Source organism: Triticum dicoccoides, chromosome 3A (genome assembly GCF_002162155.2).
Source record: "Triticum dicoccoides isolate Atlit2015 ecotype Zavitan chromosome 3A, WEW_v2.0, whole genome shotgun sequence".
Lineage (NCBI taxonomy): Eukaryota > Viridiplantae > Streptophyta > Magnoliopsida > Poales > Poaceae > Triticum > Triticum dicoccoides.
This window is the reverse complement of record NC_041384.1, coordinates 686,960,917-686,979,263: the sequence shown is the minus strand read 5'-3', so window position 1 is coordinate 686,979,263 and position 18,347 is coordinate 686,960,917. Positions and strand designations below refer to the sequence as shown.

At 50.4% G+C, this 18,347-nt stretch overlaps 1 pseudogene; it reads left to right on the top strand.

Moving 5' to 3' along the window:
- Positions 1–11,618: 11,618 nt before the first annotated feature.
- LOC119272874 lies at positions 11,619–15,568 on the top strand (annotated as a pseudogene).
- Positions 15,569–18,347: the final 2,779 nt, after the last annotated feature.

The window sequence follows — 18,347 nt, the reverse complement described above, 5'->3', positions numbered from 1 at the left end:
CACGACCGAATAGCTACACTACAAGTTAACATCAGAAGTGCTGTAGAGGTCTCACCCTCGGCACTCAATAGTAACACTGCAGAGTCGAGCAACGAAGGGACGTGATGTGACGTGAGGTGTCGGGTCCTGTTCTTCGATCCCGTTGATCGGGTCTTCAATGATGAAGCAGGGGCAACAAGGACAAGGTGGGGGTCACTGATGGATCACTAACCAACCTATACTAAGCAGTTTAGGATAAGCCGGTACAGTAACAAAAGCAGGTTACAAAAGCAGGCTATGCATCAGAATAGGAGCAAACAATAACAATAGCAAAATCTAATGCAAGCATGAGAGAATGGAATGGGCGATATCGGGATGATCAAAGGGGGGCTTGCCTGGTTGCTCTGGCAAGGAGGGGGGTCGTCGTCGACGTAGTCGATCACAGGGGCGGCATCGGTCTCGGGGTCTACCGGAGAGAAGAGGGGGAAGAAACAGTAAATATAAAGCAAACATAGCATCACAAAGCATAACGTGGCAATATGTTGTGCCGGGAGTGACCTAACGTATGGCTACACGATAAAGGTGAAGGGGGAATTCAACCGGGAATGTTTTCCCGGTTCCGGACCTGTGTCAGACAGATGACCGGAGGGGAAAAGTTCCATGTTCAGATAGTTAGAGGCATGTGACAGATGAACGGACCGCGTATTCGGATTCGTTGAATTTTTCTGAGCAACTTTCATATAGAAAACATTTTCATCCGAGTTACGGTTTATTTTCTATTAATTTTCAGAGTTTAAACAATTTTCTGGATTTATTTATATTAACATAAATGGAATATGACGTCAGCATGATGTAGAGGCGATGTCAGCAATCAATAGGATAGTTGACTGGGGTCAAACCTGACCTGTGGGTCCAGTGGGACCCACTGGTCAGTGACTGGACTAATTAAACAGTATTAATTGGAGTAATCTAATACTAATTATCAAGCAGGGCCCACTATCAGTGTCTAATTGGTGAATAGATTAATTAGTCAATTTAATTAACACATTTTCTATTTATCTAAAACATTTTATTGACTCGGCCCCACATGTCAGTGGGTTGACTCAGTCAACGAGTCAACTGGGCCCACCCGTCAGTGGCTCAGCGGGCCCCATACGTCAGCGCCAGGTCAACCTCACCGGCGTTGGCGCCGGAAGTACTCCGGCGAGCCTCCCGCGGCGGCGCACGTCAGGAGAGGGGGTCGGGTTTCGCGCACAGGGGGTTTCCGGGGTCGTAGCTAGGTGCGTTCGACGCGGTTCGACGTCACACGCAAGATGGAGGCGACGGCCGGGGCCAGGAACGACCGGAACGGCGCCGGCGACGGGCAGAAACAGCGCCGGAGTACGGGCGCGAGTGGGTTCAGCGTTAGAGCGCGCGAGCGGCCAAACTAACCAACTAGGCGGGGTCTACAGCGCTCCAGGAGCTCGTCGGAGCTACTAGCTCGAGCGGAGGAGCTCGGTGGCGAGCCCTATGACGGCAATGGCGGACGGCGGAGCTCGGCTTGCGGGCGAGCTGGCTACGGTGAAAGGCACGGAGCGAGGAGAGGAAAGGAGGAAGGGAGGAGCTCACCGGGCGGCACACACGGTGGCCCTCGGAGGTTTAGGAGCTGCAGTGCAGTGGATCGATGCCGGCGAGCTCCTGTGATCCGAAGTGGAAGACGAGGCCGGGGGAGCGTTCTGGGGCGCCCGACGTCTTGCAGCTCGTCGGGGAGGCGTAGCCGAGGGAGGCGGAGCGGTTGGACAGGTCGGCGAGGCGAACGGGTCTTGGTGGCCGCGAGGATGACGGAGAACGGCGGCGACCGCGTCGGTCTCCTCTCCAGAACGAAGGAGAGGGAGAGGAGAGAGCTGGATCTGGGGGAGAGGGGGCAAGTGGGTGAGTGGGGAGGGAGCCCGAGGCGTCGGGCTGCCCTTATCCTCCCCGCGACGCTTGTAGCAGCATGGCCGGCGAGGTGGTTCGGCGGCGACGTGCACACGCGGTCGCTCGCACAGTGGAGGAGGGGGAAGCCGACAGGGGGGAGTGGGCCGGCCTAGCCTGGGCCAGTTGGCTCGGGTGGGCCGAAGCCCACTGGGAGGCCAGGGGCTGTGGCCCCTTTCCCCTTTTTTTGCTTTCCCTTTTTTTCCCAGCAACTTTTGCCTCTGCTTTTAGCCACTATTGACTTTGCAAAATTATGCCACTGGCCAGAACAATTTCAAATAATGATTGGGCACTGCCAAAAAAAGATTGTGAGGCTTTAGAAATAGTTTGCCATTTTTATAAATTAAAAAGGCCTTTAATTTATTTCTTAGGTCACTGATTTAAGTAGTTTGGACCACTCAAACTCTTTGCAAAAATATGTTGGTTCACCACCAATATTACTTGTGGATTATTTGGCACATGATGAACATTTTAGTTTTCATGTTTGACCAATTTTGAATTTCACTCAGAATTTGAATTTGAGTTCAACTGGAATTTGAAAAAGATAAGAACAATGATGAACAAACACTTGTTTAGCAAAAGGATTATATTAACCCCAGGGATTACTATAGCATCATTACACCGGGGCGTTACAACTCTCCTCCTCTAAAAGAAATTCTCGTCCCGAGAATTAAGAGGTAGAAGGGAAAAGATCGGGGTATTCAGCTCGGAGGTTATCCTCGCGTTCCCAAGTGGCTTCATCCTTAGTATGATTTGACCATTGCACCTTGAGGAATTTGGTAACCTTCTGGCGGGTTCGACGTTCAGCTTCTTCAAGAATGCGGATAGGATGCTCTTTGTAAGTGAGATCATCTTGAACTTCAATCAATTCCGGATCGACTTCACGTTCCGGGTCCTTGAAGCATCGACGAAGTTGCGACACGTGGAAGACGTCATGGACGTGAGAGAACTGAGGTGGCAACTCCAATTGATAAGCCACCAGTCCACGACGGGCGAGAATACGGAAGGGACCAATGTAGCGCGGAGCTAGCTTGCTCTTGACTCCGAACCGATGAGTGCCTCTCAAAGGAGTGACTCGCAGATAAGCTTGTTCACCAGGTTGATAAGTTGAACCCCAGTGTTTCCGGTCATAGTTGCTCTTCTGGCGGGATTGGGCCGCCTTGAGATTATCCCAGACAATGCGAACCTGCTCTTCAGCTTGTTGAATAATGTCCGAACCAATGAGTGCTCGTTCCCCAGTTTTTGACCAATTCAGAGGGGTTCGACACTTACGTCCATAAAGCACTTCAAAGGGTGCCATCTTCAAGCTGGCTTGATAGCTGTTGTTATAAGAGAACTCCACATAAGGGAGAGATTCTTCCCACTTCTTGACGAAAGAAATAACACAAGCTCGAAGCATGTCTTCGAGAATTTGATTGACTCGCTAGACTTGGCCTTGGGATTGGGGATGATAAGCAGTGCTCCAGGTAATATGAGTTCCCATTGCCTCTTGGAAACTATCCCAGAACTTAGAAGTGAAAATACTGCCGCGGTCTGAACTGATCTCCTTCGGAATGCTGTGGAGTGACACAATTCAGGAGATATACAAGGTTGCCAATTGACTAGCAGTGATAGTCTCCTTGACTGGCAGAAAGTGAGCAACCTTCGAGAATTGGTCGATGACGACAAAGATAGCATCGTTACCTTTCTGAGACTTGGGAAGGCCAGTGACGAAGTCCATTTGGATCTTATCCCACTTCCATTCAGGAATCGGAAGCAGCTGTAGAAGTCCAGCCGGTTTCTGATGTTCTGCTTTGACGCGACAGCAAACGTCACATTCTTCGATATATCGAGCAATGTCTTGCTTCATTTTAGACCACCAGTACTTCTGACGGATGCCTAGATACATCTTGGTACTTCCCGGATGAATAGAGAGAGGGGTGTCATGCGCTTCTTTCATCACCTTCTCTGTCATAAGCTCGAACCGGGGTACTACAATGCGATCTCTGAAGTATAAGGTTCCATCTTCACCAAGTGAGAAATCTCTGGATTTCTCTAAGGCAAGATCCTTTTTCATCAAATCAACGTGAGCATCTTTGGCTTGAGCAGACTTAATTGCTTTCAGCAGAGTTGGTTCCAGTACAAGGTTATTCAGAGAACCCTGTGGAACTAGTTGAAGGTTTAGCTTGCATAGCTCTTCATAAAGGCGGGGTTGAGCTTTGTAGACCATGTGATTATTGCAATAAGACTTGCGGCTCAGGGCATCAGCCATTACATTAGCCTTGCCAGGTGTATAAGATATATCGCAGTTGTAGTCAGCAATAGCTTCCATCCATCGCTGCTGACGGAGGTTCAGATCTGGCTGAGTAAACAGGTATTTCAGACTCTGATGATCGGTGAAGATCTCACAACGATTACCGAGAAGGTATTGTCGCCATAGTTTCAGTGCAAAGATAACCGCAGCAAGCTCGAGGTCATGAACTGGGTAGTTTTCTTCGTGAGGACGCACTTGACGGGAGGCATAGGCAATCACTCTGCGCTCTTGCATTAGGACGCAGCCTAATCCTTGACGTGAAGCGTCGCAATAGATGACAAAGTCCTTGCGAGAATCAGGGGGAGCAAGCACTGGGGCAGAAGTCAGTTTGTCCTTGAGTGCCTGGAAACTTTCCTGACATTTGTCTGTCCAATCGAACTTAACGCCTTTGTGAAGCAGATTAGTCAGTGGCTTGGCGATCTTGGAGAAGTTCTCGACAAAGCGGCGACAATAGCTGGCTAGTCCGAGAAAGCTTCTGACTTGTTTGACAGTCTTCGGAGGGGTCCAGTCAAGAATAGCCTGAACGCGCTCTGGGTTGACGGCAATACCATCCTTGGAGATAACATGACCAAGGTAGGTGACTTCGGGTAACCAGAATTCACACTTGGAATACTTGGCATAAAGTTGATGCTCTCGAAGCTTCTCCAGAACAAGACGAAGATGTTCAGCATGTTCTTCTTTATTCTTCGAATATACCAGGATATCATCCAAATAGACTACGACGAACTTGTCGAGGTAATCCATGAATATATAGTTCATCAGACGAGAGAATGTAGCTGGAGCATTGGTTAAACCGAATGACATGACGGTGTACTCGTAAGAACCATAACAAGTCACAAATGCGGTCTTTGGAATATCCTCTTCACGAACACGGATCTGGTGGTAATCCAACCTCAAGTCGAGTTTAGAGAATATCGATGAACCAGCCAGTTGATCATACAGATCATTGATCCGAGGAAGGGGATATTTGTTTTGAATTGTAGCTTGGTTTATAGGACGATAGTCTTGGACCAAACGGTTCGTACCGTCCTTCTTCTTGACGAAGAGAGAAGGTGCTCCCCAAGCAGAGGAACTTGGACGAATGAAACCCTTGTGAAGAGATTTGTCGATTTCCTCCTTAAGCTCAAGGAGTTCATGAGGTGGCATCTTGTAGGGTCGTTTTGCAATAGGAACGGTGCCTGGTTTCAAGTCGATGACGAACTCGACAGCCCGGGCAGGGGGTATTCCTGGGAGTTCTTCTGGAAATACGTCTTGGAAGTCGAGAACGATTGGAATCTTTTCAATTCCCTCAAGAGGTGTTGCGTTCAACGCATTCAAGACATAAAGTCGTGCTTCAGCGTTTTGAACAAGCTGAGCATGGTAGCTTACTATCTCATCGGAAGGATGTAGGAGGTGAACGACCTTGGTGGCGCAAACGATAGAGGCAGTATGCGCTTTCAACCATTCCATTCCTAGAATGAGGTCAATATTGGAAGAATCAAGAATAATGGGAGAAACACGAAATTCCAACCCTTCAATTTCAACGGGGACGTCGCGACCAATCATGGTAGTTTGACACTGACCCGCAGGGGTGCGTACCACTATCGGAGTGTTCATGGGCTCGCAACGAATGTCATGTGTGCAAGCAAAATTTTCTGACATGAATGAATGTGATGCTCCTGAATCGAATAAAACAGAAGCCGATACTGAATTAACAAGAAGAGTACCCATCACAGTGGCAGGCTGGTCTTGAGCTTCATTCAGATCAACATGATTAGCCTGACCATGACCATAAGGTCTGGCATTATTGTTATGGGGCTGATTGTTACGGCCAGTTGAAGGTAGAGCCAGCTGGCTCTTTTTCTGAGTGCACTCTTTAGCAAGGTGGCCGGGGCGGCCACATCTGAAGCACAGACCATCACTGGGATCGGGAGCAGGAGCTTGGGATGGTACATCTCGAAGAGGCTGCCTCTCTGGTGGAGGAGGCAGACGAGGGGCAGCATAGGACTGCCTTGGTGTAGGTGCAGTTGGACGATACATGCTGTGGGGAATCCATATCCGACGCTTCTGCGCTGACGGGCCCGAAGATGGGCCAGTGTCACGGCTATGCCTGAGGGATCCCTGGTGTTCCTGAAGACCAGTCTCAACCTGAATAGCCTTGTTCACCAAGGTGGCGAAGTCGGCAAAGTCATGAATGAGCAGTGCTAGCTTGATATCATGGTGAAGTCCATCACGAAACTTCTCTTGCCTACGAGCATCAGTTGCAATGTCTTCTTCAGCGTATCGGGACAATTCCAAGAATTCCAGCTGATAAGCATCTACAGACTTGTTGCCTTGGGTGAGGTTACGGAACTCGCGCTTCTTCCTGTCCATGATTCCCTGAGGAATGAAGCAGGCACGGAAAGCGGCTTGGAAATCCGGCCAAGTGATGACCGTTCCAGCAGGTAGGGTACGCCTGTGGCTGTCCCACCATTGAGCAGCGGGACCCTTGAGGAAGAAGGATGCGAAGGTGACATAGCTGGCAGGGGCAACACTAGCAGACTCCATTTCATACGTGATGTCTCGGAGCCAGTCATCAGCATCAAGGGGCTGAGTTGAGCTGTGGTAGATTGTCGGATTGAGGCCCATGAAGTCCTGCAGAGTAACTAGGGCCGGCCGCTGGTTCATATTCGGACAAGGAAACTGAGCCATCATTCCTTCCATGAACTGGCGGTTCAGCTCAAACTGTTGCATCATTCCAGCAAAGAATTCGGGTGGTGGTGGATCGTTGCCACCACGGCCACGACCAGCAGGTCTAACCATCCTGCTAACATGTAACAGGGGTAGTTCAGTATCGGGCATTTGCAAAGACAAATGATCATTCATGATGAAAACATGCATAATGAAGGAGGTACGATGGATTCCACTCCGTAGTCAACACGACAGGTGTGTGTACTATTCAAGAGGCTATTCTAAGGAATAACTATGGCTTTATCCAACTTCGGGGTGAATGTGGTCACGGGATCCTAATGTTAGTAAATTCGTTTAACCCGAGTAGAAGAGAGTTTAGAGTCCCAGAGTATAGACGAGGAGTAAAAGATGCTAATACCACCCAATGGCGACATGGGCCCGTAAGCCACACAGCCAATGTTAGTAAAAGTTTTCAGTGACTAGACTCAACTTCGGCCAAGGAGTTGGAAAGGGGGCTACCTACAGGCAGTCGGCTCTGATACCAACTTGTAACGCCCTCGATTCAATCGTACACTAATCATACACGCAAATGTGTACGATCAAGATCAAGGAATCACGGGAAGATATCACAACACAACTCTAGACACAAATTAAAATAATACAAGCTTTATATTACAAGCCAGGGGCCTCGAGGGCTCGAATACATCAGCTTGAATACAAACGAGTCAGCGGAAGCAATAATATCTGAGTACAGACATAAGTTAAACAAGTTTGCCTTAAGAAGGCTAGCACAAAAGCATCTACGATCGAAAAGGCAAGGCCTCCTGCCTGGGAGCCTCCTAACTACTCCTGGTCATCGGCGGTCTTCGTCACGTGGTAGTAGACGCCCTCGGTGTAGTAGCAGTCGTCAAAGGTGTCATCTAGCTCCTGGACTCCGTCATCTGGTTGCGTCATCCGAGAAGAATGGAAAAGGGGAAAAAGAGGGAGCAAAGCAACCGTGAGTACTCATCCAAAGTACTCGCAAGCAAGGATCTACACTACAGATGCAACATTATCAAAGAGGGGTTGTATATGTGGACTGGGCTGCAGAAATGCCAGAATAGAGAGAAGGCCTAGTCCTATCAAAGACTAGCATCTTCTGGAAACCACCATCTTGCAGCAAACAAGAGGGAGTAGAGTAGCATAAAGTAAATTGGTAGTAGTGTTATCAACCTCGGCCAGAGATCCTTTCTCGATTCCCTGCGAGAAAGAAATCCCAAAGCCGTACTATCCATTTCTCATCACAATCCAATTCTCATCACAATCCATTTCTCATCACAAGTATCCAGTTCTAGTTGTATCGATCGGGATACAACTCCAAGTGTCCGTTACCGTAGGACAGGCTATGCATAGATTAGTTCTTCCCTGCAGGGGTGCACCAACTTACCCACCACGCTCGATTGACTCCGGCCGGACACACTTTCCTGGGTCATGCCCGGCCTCGGCCAAACAATACGCCGCAACCCGACCTAGGCTTAATAGAGAGGTCAAGCACGCCGGACTAAACCTATGCCCCCAGGGGTCATGGGCCATCGCCCCGGGAACTCCTGCACGTTGCGTGGGCGGCCGGTGAGCAGACCTAGCTACCTCCCTAAAAAGGCAGGAGCTTACCAGTCCAACCCGGCGCGCGCCGCTCCATCGCTGACGTCTATTAAGCTTCGGCTGATGTACACGACGCAGAACGCCCATACTATGCCCACGTGATGGTTAGTGCTATCAGGCCAGAGGCCCTTCGGATCAAATATCCAAATCATAGTGGATTAGGAACGCGCGGTAACAAGCAGAGACTCACGAAAGATGTGACCCCGTTGCCCCGTCTCGAGGACTTGCGGCAAGGACCAAGAATGCCCGGCCACGCCTCGTAATTATCTCGCGGGCACCCTCCAGGTCAACCCGTCTCCACATCACTTTCCAAGTGACAGTTGTAAAGTCCAAGTATCCGTGTGTCCAAACATCAAGAGGAAAACCCAAGGAATCACCCCCGGGGGGTTCCACTCAATGTAATCACCAAGGTGAACGTAGAGGAATCACCCTCGAGGTTCACACTTGAGGGGTTGCTCGACAGAGCCGTAGCGGAAGTGGTTAAGGAGGAAATCACCCTCGATGACCACGACCGAATAGCTACACTACAAGTTAACATCAGAAGTGCTGTAGAGGTCTCACCCTCGGCACTCAATAGTAACACTGTAGAGTCGAGCAACGAAGGGACGTGATGTGACGTGAGGTGTCGGGTCCTGGTCTTCGATCCCGTTGATCGGGTCTTCAATGATGAAGCAGGGGCAACAAGGACAAGGTGGGGGTCACTGATGGATCACTAACCAACCTATACTAAGCAGTTTAGGATAAGCCGGTACAGTAACAAAAGCAGGTTACAAAAGCAGGCTATGCATCAGAATAGGAGCAAACAATAACAATAGCAAAATCTAATGCAAGCATGAGAGAATGGAATGGGCGATATCGGGATGATCAAAGGGGGGCTTGCCTGGTTGCTCTGGCAAGGAGGGGGGTCGTCGTCGACGTAGTCGATCATAGGGGCGGCATCGGTCTCGGGGTCTACCGGAGAGAAGAGGGGGAAGAAACAGTAAATATAAAGCAAACATAGCATCACAAAGCATAACGTGGCTATATGTTGTGCCAGGAGTGACCTAACATATGGCTACACGATAAAGGTGAAGGGGGAATTCAACCGGGAATGTTTTCCCGGTTCCGGACCTGTGTCAGACAGATGACCAGAGGGGAAAAGTTCCATGTTCAGATAGTTAGAGGCATGTGACAGATGAACGGACCGCGTATTCAGATTCGTTGAATTTTTGTGAGCAACTTTCATATAGAAAACATTTTCATCCGAGTTACGGTTTATTTTCTATTAATTTCCAAAGTTTAAACAATTTTCTGGATTTATTTATATTAACAGAAATGGAATATGACGTCAGCATGATGTAGAGGTGATGTCAGCAATCAACAGGACGGTTGACTGGGGTCAAACCTGACCTGTGGGTCCAGTGTGACCCATTGGTCAGTGACTGGACTAATTAAACAATATTAATTGGAGTAATCTAATACTAATTATCAAGCGGGGCCCACTGTCAGTGTCTAATTGGTGAATAGATTAATTAGTCAATTTAATTAACACATTTTCTATTTATCTAAAACATTTTATTGACTCGGCCCCACATGTCAGTGGGTTGACTCAGTCAACGAGTCAACTGGGCCCACCCGTCAGTGGCTCAGCGGGCCCCATACGTCAGCGCCAGGTCAACCTCACCGGCGTTGGCGCCGGAAGTACTCCGGCGAGCCTCCCGCGGCGGCGCACGTCAGGAGAGGGGGTCGGGTTTCGCGCACAGGGGGTTTCCGGGGTCGTAGCTAGGTGCGTTCGACGCGGTTCGACGTCACACGCAAGATGGAGGCGACGGCCGGGGCCAGGAACGACCGGAACGGCGCCGACGACGAGCAGAAATGGCGCCGGAGTACGGGCGCGAGTGGGTTCAGCGTTAGAGCGCGCGAGCGGCCAAACTAACCAACTAGGCGGGGTCTACGGCGCTCCAGGAGCTCGTCGGAGCTACTAGCTCGAGCGGAGGAGCTCGGTGGCGAGCCCTATGACGGCAATGGCGGACGGCGGAGCTCGGCTTGCGGGCGAGCTGGCTACGGTGAAAGGCACGGCGCGAGGAGAGGAAAGGAGGAAGGGAGGAGCTCACCGGGCGGCACACACGGTGGCCCTCGGAGGTTTAGGAGCTGCAGTGCAGTGGATCGATGCCGGCGAGCTCCTGTGATCCGAAGTGGAAGACGAGGCCGGGGGAGCGTTCTGGGGCGCCCGGCGTCTTGCAGCTCGTCGGGGAGGCGTAGCCGAGGGAGGCGGAGCGGTTGGACAGGTCGGCGAGGCGAACGGGTCTTGGTGGCCGCGAGGACGACGGAGAACGGCGGCGACCGCGTCGGTCTCCTCTCCAGAACGAAGGAGAGGGAGAGGAGAGAGCTGGATCTGGGGGAGAGGGGGCAAGTGGGTGAGTGGGGAGGGAGCCCGAGGCGTCGGGCTGCCCTTATCCTCCCCGCGACGCTTGTAGCAGCATGGCCGGCGAGGTGGTTCGGCGGCGACGTGCACACGCGGTCGCTCGCACAGTGGAGGAGGGGGAAGCCGACAGGGGGGAGTGGGCCGGCCTAGCCTGGGCCAGTTGGCTCGGGTGGGCCGAAGCCCACTGGGAGGCCAGGGGCTCTGGCCCCTTTCCCCCTTTTTTTTGCTTTCCCTTTTTTTCCCAGCAACTTTTGCCTCTGCTTTTAGCCACTATTGACTTTGCAAAATTATGCCACTGGCCAGAACAATTTCAAATAATGATTGGGCACTGCCAAAAAAAGATTGTGAGGCTTTAGAAATAGTTTGCCATTTTTATAAATTAAAAAGGCCTTTAATTTATTTCTTAGGTCACTGATTTAAGTAGTTTAGACCACTCAAACTCTTTGCAAAAAAATATTGGCTCACCACCAATATTACTTGTGGATTATTTGGCACATGATGAACATTTTAGTTTTCATGTTTGACCAATTTTGAATTTCACTCAGAATTTGAATTTGAGTTCAACTGGAATTTGAAAAGGATAAAAACAATGATGAACAAACACTTGTTTAGCAAAAGGATTATATTAACCCCAGGGATTACTATAGCATCATTACACCGGGGCGTTACATGACCTCTCCTAGCTCCCCTCCTTCCCCGATGGCCACCGCCACCATCATTCCGTCCACCCTTGCCGAGTGCGACGGCTACAACGAGGCCTTCCTCCTCGAACTGCGGTGCCACATCGCCAACCGTCCCAACGCCACCACCGCCTAGGGCGCCACGAGCAGCCGCCGGCCGATCTAGGTGACCTTCCGCGCCGCCCAACCGCCGCTCCCCTCCTACCTGTGCGTCCACTGTCCCGGCCTCGACTTCCACCGGTGTGCGCCCAGGGTCATCGCCACCGACGCGGACCTCGTGCTCCTCCGCATCCCCATCAACCCCAAAGCGCCTGACGACGTAAAGTCGTGGGACTTCTTCTTATACAGGCCGCGAGCCCATAGGCTGAACCTGCTCCCCAACCCGCACCCCAGAAGTTTCCACGACTCCGCAACCGCCCTCCTCAGCAATTGGTCCCCGGTGTATGAGAGTGAGACCGAGAGCAGCAGCGACGCGCCCATTATCAGGTGGGAATTCCAGCTCCACCTATACCGCTCCTATTCGTGCGACTCCGAGGCTTGGATCACCATGCCCATGTCAGTGGACGAGCTCGTGAGGGACAAGCTCGTCCCACTACCGGACAGCCTGGTCTGCAAGAAGCGGTATCACGAGACAGCCAAGACGATCACGCTTCAAGATGGCAATGGGCCCCCGAAACCCGCGTCCCCGTGGGTTTTTACCCTATTAGGGGACGGGGATGGGCATCTTTTCATCCTCGCGGGGCTGTTGTTGGGCACATTATACAACCCGACACGTTTCGTGGGTTTACACCCGTTTCGGTAGTCCCTGAACCCGAAACCCGGCAATACCCGCGAAATTACATTATTTTTTTACCACCGTAGTCATCTTACCCCCTAAATCTTAGAGGCCTTGATGTGTTCACAATATTGGATAAAAAACAAATATAAAGGTGTGCCTTTCTTTACATATCATCATAAAGTTTATCATTATCTTGCTGCAATGTTTCATAAGATGTTCATTACTACTTATTTGATTCTCATAGATGCTGACAATGAATAAGGACAAAGCTTTTGGAGTTGTCTTCAAGACATTCAAGAGGGAATGCAGGTGAAATACAGGTACTTGCAAATTTCATATACTAATCTGCATATTTTTCTCATGTTTAACTTAGCTTGAGTGAATTTTGATCTTTCCTAGGACTTGGCACTTTGATTTGGCATTGGAAGATTTGAAGATGGTCGTTTGAAGGCTTGGAGATGTGAAAGATGCCATGATGATTCCAACTTTAAAGTGGTTTATGAACTATAAGTTCTATTTTAGAACTTATATAGCTGTTGAATCATCTATTATTGTTTTTTGTTGAAATTTACTCAAGTTATACTGCTGAAATGTGCTTGTTTTGCAGCTAAAATGTTATTCTTTGTCGTCACTATGTTTGTTTAAATATTTTGATTTTATCATGGGTTCTCCGTGGGTTGCCCGAAACCCAATGGGTTTAGGGGACGGGCAGAAAACTAGCCCCGCACACGGTGATGGAGACGGGGACGGGTTTACGATTTTCTCGTGGGGATGGGTTTGGGAAGGCAAAACCCGATTGATTTCGTCCCTGTTGCCATCTTGAATCACACTCGGCGGCGAGCGCAGCACGGTTGCCTGGGTGGACCTCTGGCGCGGCATCCTCCTCTGCGACGTGCTCGTGGAGCCTCCGGTGATAGTCCAAGACATCCCGCTACCCGTTCCAGCAAGGGAGAACTGGGGTCGTCTCCTTTGGCAATTGGATCCAAACTATATCCGGGACGTCGCCATGAGTAGACACAAGGATACCATCAAGTACATTCAGATGGAGATCTGGACACCAAGAATGCTGCATAAGGACCCTGATTCCTATCTGGATTGGGTGCGATGTAAGCCAAGCGTCACCCAGGTTGCCCCTGGTGGTTGGAAGGCCAAAACATGGAGCTTGGCAATACCGCCGGTCGGTGCCGCTTCATTTGCAGACTGGCAGCCTGACTGTGAAATAGGAGTCGAACATTGCAACATTGATGATGATGACCTGCTGAGCGACAGCGATAGCGGCAGCGACGCCACGCTGAGATTAGAGAAACTTCGGATGGCGATGGCAAACCCGAGTAAACCCACCATAAGCATATATGACAGCTATATTGTCTACTTCGTCTCTAGCATCAAACCCGAAGGCATGGAAGAATTGGAGATGCTGATTGCTGTCAATGTGAGGAACAAAATCCTGCTAGGAGTTGCACAACGTGCTGCCCAGAAGAACATCAATCACATGCCCGCCTTCCTCACCAGTGAGATCTCTACATATCTAAGCAAGAGTGCAGGTAATGGATTTTTGTGTACTGCTACCCTGCTCGACTGCATGTTTTTGTGTGTGGCTGTCCGTATGAATGTTCAGCTCTATATCAGCTGGTTAAACGTGTCCTGTGGTAATCCAATAGAAATAGGTTGCTGAATTTGTCTTGTGTTTTTGCGCAACCATTCTTGTAAAATTGTGCAAAATTATTGTGGGAATTGATGGTAAAAATATCAATCCCAAACTCTGACCATGATTTTGGCTAGCGCATGCCTGGATTAAATCCTACCATCCCCTGACCCTGATTTTGGCTAGTGCATGCCGGGTTTGATCCCATTGACTGTCCCAATCTACAGTGATGTATTGTCAGTACATGGGCTAAAATAAGGCAAAAAACAATTAATTTCAGGTTATTTTTTAATTTATTTGGCCAAAATGTCTCAAACTTCCTTGAATGATCATTAAATTATTGCAGATTTTAAAGAATTATTTCAAAAAAATTGGATGCATTTTTTGGACAAAAAAGGGTTTATATTGTAAGTATACATATTTGAAGTATACATTTTTTCTAAAGTATTTTTAAATATGTTTGAAAAAAAATCTAGAACTTTCCGAGAATACCCAGTATATTTTTCTTTCTTGACAGAAGTCTGGATAGTTTCATTTTTGGACAAAATTTGGTCAAAAAAGGGCCTGAATTTGTAATTTCAGTGTATTGAATTTCAGGGCATTTTAAAATATGTTTGGCAAAAATATCTGAAACTTTTCTAAAGTGATCAGTCTTGATTTTACGTATTATTTCAATTTTTCTGGATACTTCCGTATTTGGACAAAAATTGACCAAAAAAGTGGCTGAATTGTAATTTCACGTTATTCAAATCTGTTCAGCACAAATATCTGGAAATTTTCCAGAATGGTAAGTATATTATTATTGATTTTACAGAATTTTTTCAATTTTTTTCTTGATATTCTATTTTCTGGATAATGTTTTGCTAAACATAGTATGATAGGAGTATTGTAATTTCGGCTCATTTTTATATCTGTTCAGCAAAAATGTATATTACTTTTCCAGAAGTGTCTGTATATTTGTCCTGATTTTAGTGAATTATTTCAAAATTTGCTAGATACTGTTATTCTTTGGACAAAATTTGTCCAAAAAAGGCAATAGTACTATATGGCTTCTTATCAAAGTACATCTTTTTTACTGTAGATTGGGTTAGTGTAAATAATGGCCACAAGTCCATATCTTCTAGTTTCGTTTAATGTTTGTGGAGTCTGCCAAGTTGTGAGAAACTATACATTGCATTTATACATGCTTGTAATGCTAGCTAGAGATAGGTAACCAAAAGTCTGTGTTTCAACCTGTTCCTGGCATAGTGTCAAAAAAATGTCTTATATTATGTTACCGAGGGGATATTGAAGTTGTGTTTAATAAGAAATTAAGTTCCTCTGGGTTTTACTTTAATAGTAAGAAGTTTCAGCAAAGCCAACCTGGACAAGTGATTCTAGCTGCAGGTTTTTGTGTGTCTTATCTTTGTGCTAGTATCCGGCAACATGGCTCCTTTATCTAGTTGATGAAAGAAAATGAATCAGTTATTGCTCTTAACCATTTTCCTATTAACGTGACCGATATACTCTTTGATGCAGGCACACCAGTACAACTCAAACGGACTGAAAAAGAAGCTGTTAAGCCAACTCACAAAAAGGAGGGTAAACCAACAAGTGCAAGTGGACGAACGGACCGGCAAAACAAGGCCGCCTGTGAACCCAAGGGTAATGAATACCTTGGAGCACAGCCTGAGGCGACTTGGTGAGCAGATGAAGGATGCGGAAACTGGCGATCAAGGAGCTTGTTGAATTGATCTATGAGAAATGAGAGTTATGCCAAAAATGATTATCTGGATTGATTTATGTGGAACTTGTGTCGGGGGTTGGATGCGACATATGCCAAAGGATGACTTATCATCGTGGGGGCGAGTAGAACGTCGCCGGTGCCTGGAAACGGGATGAGGCGTAGACATGCACGCCGGCGAATCTTACCCAGCTTCAGGGCTCTCTGGGGAGATAATACCCCTACTGCTGCTCTGCGGGGTCTCCGCATGATCACTATGGCAAAGTGTTTACACGATTGCTCCTTGAGCTGTTTCCTGGAGGTAGGAGAGGGCAAGGCTAGCTCTCTCCCTCCTATATGATCTGGTCTAGAGCTAATGGATTCCAACCCTTTGCATGGGTGCCCTGGAGGGTTTATATAGGCCTACCCCCCAGGGGTACAATGGTAATCCGGTTGGACGCGGGCCCAGCCGTCAGTGCCTCCGGCCTCTGTCTTCTTCGCCGACTGCTGGGGCCCGCCGACTGGCTAGGTACGGAGCCGACAGGCCGCGTCCGCCGCGGGCGGGTCTTGCCGGCTGCTGATTACTGTAGCCGTGCTTCTGATGACGCGGGCTTGGTCATGGAGTCGTGGCAACAGCCCCACCGCCTGGCGGGCGATCACTATTGCCACTCTCGGTCACATCTGATTAATGGTGCGTGGGCCCCAGGGGAGGGTCTGGCCAACTCTCGGGGGCCGACTGGTGGCGCACTTGCCGTCTCCTGGGGTCCCACTGGCTGGTGGGACCCGCCGCCCCAGGGTCATACAGACAAGCCGTCGTGGGCGCAGGATTCGGTCCTTTGGCGCTGATGTCAGGGCCGGCACGACAACAGTGCCACGCCGCACGGAGATCTCTCAGGATACGACATGCTGTAGCCATGCCTGCCCCTGGTAAGAGGCGGGAGCGGGCTTTACTGTAGCCACTCCCCGGTCCTATCCCTCCCGATGAGGATATGGGGTTTGTTGGAGTCGCGGGCCGACTCCCCAAAGCCGGCTTCTCTGGAAGTCGCCAGTCAGGAGTCGGCTTATCCTGAAGTCGTCCCCGGGACTCGGCCGCGAGTGGGCAGTCGGTCGCCTTGCCGCCGACTTCTCAGAAGGCGGCTCTTCGTCTTGGGGTCTTGAGGGGCGCAGCCTACCCCGATGTCTTGAAAGGTTCTGGGGCTCGGGTTAGCCTACCCGTGGCCCATTACTCCGACAGTAGTCCCCGAAACTGGTGAGGCGCCGCGGACGATCGACCAAGAAGCCTCAGCAGTTTCTCTTTCTGGGTGCTCGACACATGGTTCTTGCTTGATTTCCGCCGGGCCGAGTAGAAGGAGTCGGACCCGCCCAACTCTGACTTGCACAGTATTTCGAACGTCATGGCGGGATCCAAGTAGCGTGCTGGCTAAGCTTCCAGGCCGCCGCCCATTCCGGGCCTGTCACATGGCAACGCGCGGCCGGGCCAGTCTGCCAGCCTACGTGCATGACGGGACATGCCAGTAGGAGGGGGCCCGCCATTACCGTGCCTCGGTGCTCGAGCGAATCCGCTGTGGCCCGAGCGGACGGTTGGGATTCTTGTGAAGTTACTGCGCGCAGTAACTTTGTCGTGGAAACGTGGGGGTCGTGGGGTCGTGGGCGCAGTAAATCCCACGACCGTCCCCTCGGCTTCGCAACCCATGAGGCTATAAGTAGGGGGAAGAGGGGGGCGCGGCAGAGCACGCGCGCCCCTCCTTCCCACTACTCCTTGCTCTTCTCCTTCTTCTTCTTCCTCGCCCCGCCGTGCGCCCAAACTTCGACGAACGCCGCGGCGATCAGCTCACGACAAGTTCTTCTTTTGCCGCCGCGCCTCCCTCGGTGCGTTCTGGCACCTGGGACGGCTCAGAAGTTCACGACGACCACATCGAGTTCCTCCGCAAGACTCGTCGGCTCCCCGGCGAAGATTACGTGCGGGTGCGTCTTGCGCCGAGGGGGAAGATTTCCCCAGCGCTGGAGGAGGGCGAGCGGGTCATCTTCCGCTCGCACTGCCTGCGCAGATTAGGGCTGCCGGCGAGCAGCTTCTTCCGCTCTTTTCTGGAGTTCTACGGCCTCCAGCCACACCACCTCACGCCCAACACGGTGGTGCTGCTGTCCGCCTTCGTGGCCTTGTGCGAAGGCTTCCTCGGAGTCCTCCCCACCCTCGAGCTCTAGGGGGAGTTCTTCTACTCCAAGCTCGGCACCCAGGCTGCAGGCGTGCCGGCTCAATACGGCGCGTTCGTCGCCGGGCGGAGATTAGGGGCTGACAACCCCTTCCCCACCATCAGGCTGATAAAGTCGGTGAAGATGTGGTAGCGATCGTACTTCTACATCAAGAGCGTCTTCGCGAGGGGTGATTGGGTCAACCTGCCGGCTTTCGAAGCCGGCCCGCCGGCTGGGTGACTGCCCAACTGGTCGTACCGGGCCAAGTCGCTGGCACCTGTGGGAGTCGGCGCCGTTGCGTGACTCCGAGTGCTGACGCAGTCGGAGGGCTTGACTGGTCCAGACCTGCTGGCCGCCTTCGTGGCGCGCCGAGTTCTCCCGCTCCAAGGTCGCCTCCACATGATATGCCAAATGAGCGGGCACCGTGACCCGA